The sequence below is a fragment of the Chinchilla lanigera genome, unplaced genomic scaffold, assembly GCF_000276665.1.
Source record: "Chinchilla lanigera isolate Chin_1 unplaced genomic scaffold, ChiLan1.0 scaffold00013, whole genome shotgun sequence".
Taxonomy (NCBI): Eukaryota; Metazoa; Chordata; class Mammalia; order Rodentia; family Chinchillidae; genus Chinchilla; species Chinchilla lanigera.
This window is the reverse complement of record NW_004955414.1, coordinates 25,052,315-25,056,206: the sequence shown is the minus strand read 5'-3', so window position 1 is coordinate 25,056,206 and position 3,892 is coordinate 25,052,315. Positions and strand designations below refer to the sequence as shown.

General features: G+C 44.2%; 1 long non-coding RNA gene across 1 annotated transcript in view; it reads left to right on the top strand.

Annotated features, from left to right (window-relative positions):
- Window positions 1–29: 29 nt before the first annotated feature.
- Window positions 30–3,892, top strand: part of LOC102027633 — a 77,876-nt gene continuing 74,013 nt past the window's right edge. The window contains exon 1 of the long non-coding RNA XR_001233123.1: window positions 30–90. This is a non-coding gene — a long non-coding RNA (uncharacterized LOC102027633). The remainder of the gene's footprint in view (window positions 91–3,892) is intronic.

Here is a 3,892-nt window from a genome sequence, read left to right as displayed (position 1 = left end):
CTGCTCCTGCACGACCTTCTGCCTTTGACACCGCGTCACCTGGTGGTGTCCCTCCCCCAGGAGCTGCTCTCACTGGTGGCATCACTTCAGGTTTGTTCCTTTCTCTTTTGCCTGCTGTCTTCCCCTTGCTCGCCCCATTCTCCTTCCCAAAGAACTGTGCCTTCTACAGTCTCTTTTTCTCTTTGGGCAGCTTGGTCCCTAGAGCCATGTGTTCTGGGATGAGGAGGCCACAGTGAGGCTTTTCTTTGAGGTGTGGGAGATGGAAGTTTGTCAGAGTCAGCTTGGCTCACCTTGCCCTGGGTGGTTCTTACAGGAGGTTGACTCACCCCCTCATATGTTTTTTTCTAACAGCACTTTGATTCTGCCTGTGGCCCCAATCTCATGGCTGAATGCAAGTGAATGTCTCCTGCTGGGGCAGCAGTCCCTAGGCTGAGGGTTCTGGGCAGGATACTACCTATGATTCTCTTCCCATACTACCTGCACCCTTGTCTTAGTTACTTTTATTGTTGCTGATTCAAAATACCCACAAGTCAAAAGAGAAAAGGTTTATAGCAGCTCACAGTTTGCAGAGGTTTCAGCTTGTAGTCAGTTGGCTCCAAGGAAAGATGGGCTGGGAAAGGGGCATCACAGAGGAGAAGCAGGCCATAGGCATGGTAGGCAGGAAGGCAGCAAGCCTCCCTTTCCCTTTTATCCCATCCGGGCTATAATCCTTTTGGCTGGTGCCACTCACACCCAGGCTGAGTCTTCCCATTATCCACATCCAGAATTATGACATACTGTTGTAGATAAAATCCAGGCCCAAAAGGAAAATGCTCTGCACCAAGGAGTTTTGGAAGGCAACTTTAATGTAATGCTACTGGGCTGATGGGTACCAATTCCAAATCATCAGCCCAGAGTCAGTTTTGAGTTCAGTTTAAATACAGTTTGCAAGCAGGAAGTACAAAGCTGATAGCTGGTTATTACAGGATTGGTTACCTAGATTACAAGCATTAAGTCATATATTGTCAGGCAGATTTGTTTTAAGCAGGTTTACTTCAAAGGAATTGTCTGACATTAGACAGAAACATTCTGGGAGGGAGAGTGTCTGAGCAGAATGGGTAGAGTTGAAGGCATCCTTGACTGGGCCAGTGTGTTCTGGGCATAAAGTATAGAGTCCGTTAAACAAGCAGAAACAAAACGTCATATTTATATATTTTAAGTTGAAAATCACAGATACTACAGCTGGATGTGGCCAGATTGACCTGGCTGTCTATTTGGAAGAAGCAGCTGGATGCAGACAGTGAAGGCTAACTAACTGAGCAGTCTAACTATGTTGCAAGCAGCGTGAGCATAGTCACAGGCTACTGATGGATTTTTAATTTCTACTATAAGATTTTTATAAATTTGCTACTACAGTACCAATTGGTGGGCTAATCTAGTACCACACACACCTCATCCCAGTATCACACACCCTATATCAGTGATGGCAAACCTTTCAGAGCTGAGTGCCCAAACTGCAACCCAAAACCCATTTATTTATTGCAAAGTGCTCACACTGCAATTAAATCTGAGTAACTGAGGTTTTAGTTTAGAAAAAACAACTCATATGTTAACATCTTTTGTCTTAAAAACAATGCACAGGTAGCCATATGTTCACCACCACTGTCCTACATCCAGCCACTTCTGAAAAACCTCCCCTGTGAATGTATGAGGCCGTGTGGGGACATCTAGATACAAGCTCTAACAACCCCTGATTCTGTGTCTGCATCCCTAGGACTTTGGCTAGAGCTATGGCTAGGGCTGAGTGATGTTTAGGATTAGGATATGATTAGGTTAATATTAGTGATTGATCTAGGGATAGGGGTAGGGCTATATGCAGGGCTATGTTTAGGGCACATCTAGGGTTTCATCAGGGCTAGGGCTAGAAATAGGGCTAGTTTTATGGTTACATGTAATTTCAGGAGTAGTGTTAGGGATAGGGCTGGTGATATGGGTAGAACGAGGGGGACGGCTAAAGCAAGGAAGGCCTGAGGTTCCAGAATTGTTAGGGTTAGGGTTAGGGATGCACAAATTCAGGGCTAGAGTTAGGATTATGTTTTGTGTTAGAGTTAGTGTTAGATTTAGGGTTAAGCTGAGCACTAGAGTTGGGGTTATGCTTTGGGTTAGTGTTAGGATGGACTAGGACTAGGTTTCCACCGGGGTTAGGTTTAGGGTTAGTGTTAGGTTTCAGGTTATGATTAGAACTAGGGGTTGGGCTAGGTCTAGGTCTATAACAATGGCTAGCTTTAGAGTTAGTGTGTCTAGATCTAAGTCAAGAGCCATGGCTAGGGCTGCTTTTAGGTTGAAGTTAGGGTCAGGGCTAAGTTTGTAAAGTTTAGGACTATGTTTAATTTTAGGGCCAAAGTTCTGTTAAATTTTTCTTTTTTTGGAGACAGGGTCTCGCTATGCAGTTCAGGCTACATTTGAGTTCACTTTGTAGCCCAGGCTGGTCTTGAATTCACTACAATCCTCTTCCCGCCTCAGCCTCCCGAGTGCTGGGATTATAAGCATATACCACCATGTCTGGCTAAATTATGTTAGGTTTTGGTTTAAGTTTAAGGTTATGGTTATGGTTATAGTTACAGCTGGGCAAGGGGTATCCTTAGGTCCATTCTAGGGCTAAGCCTACAGCTTTCTAGGTCTGGGGTTAAAAGTAAGGTTAGGAGTAGGGCTAGGACTAGGGTTAGGATTAGGGGTCAGGCTATACATAGGCTTAGGCTTATGATTTGATTTCTGATGAGTGTTAGAGCTAGAGCTACATCTAGGGCTGGGGCTAGTTCCAAGGTTAGGGCTAGGGCTGGGGTTAGATTAAAAGTTAAAGTTAGGTTAGGTTTGTGTTAGGGTTAGTGTTAGTTTAGGGTTATGTTCCTATAGGTTTAGGATTAGGGTTAGTGCTTAGAGGTAGTACTAGGGATAGGGGTAGTGATAGGGATAGGTTTCTTCAAGGTTTCAGGTTAGATTTAGGTGTTTGATTTAGGACTAAGGATGGGAATAGGAATTGGAAGAAGGGCTTGAACTAGTGTTCCACCATGTTTAGGTTTAGGTTTATGTTTAGGGCTGGGCCTTAAACTAGGGCTTTAAGATAGGGCCAGTGCTAAGGATCCATGAGGTTAGGGCTAAGGTTAAGTTTAAGCTTAGGACTAGGGCTAGGGCCAGGACTAGTGTTAGGGTTCAACCAATTAGGGTTAGAGGTAGGTTTGGGTTTAATTTAGTTATAGTTTTAGGGTTAGGTTTAGTTTAGGTATAGTTTTAGTATTAGGATTCCATCAGTGTAAAGGTTAGAGTTTAGATCATGGCTAAGGCTCATGTTAGGACTCAGGCTAGCCTTGCACAGGGTTAAGATTCATGTTTGAGTTAGGGTAATGGTAGGCATTAAGGTTAGTACTAGGGAACTATGTGTTTGGCGTATGATTAGTGTTTAGGTTAGGGTTATGGTTAGGGTTATGTTTTAGCTTATTCCTAGGCTCTGTGTTATGGCCATAGTTGGGGTTAGGGTTAGTTTGAGGGTTCCACCAGGGTCAGTGTTAGGGCTATGGTTAGGGTTAGGGCTATGGTTAGTGTTCCCCCAGGTTTAGGGTTAGGGTTAGGGTTAGGAGTCTACTCGGGTTAGGGTTAGAGTGGTTCTAAGGTAGGTGATAGTGTTAGGGCTAGGATTCCATAAGGTTATAGACTAGTGTTAGTGTTCAGCCTCTTGCTAGGGCAAGTCCCATGTCTAGTGCTAGTGCTAGTGCTAGGGCTAGGACTAGTGTACCATGCTTTTTATGGTTTTGGTTAGTGTCAGTTTTAGGGTGCCACCAAGTTTAAGTTTAAGAGTACAGGTTACTTTAGTGTTAGCGTGAGGTATAAGGCTTGGACTGGATCTAGGCTTATGGCT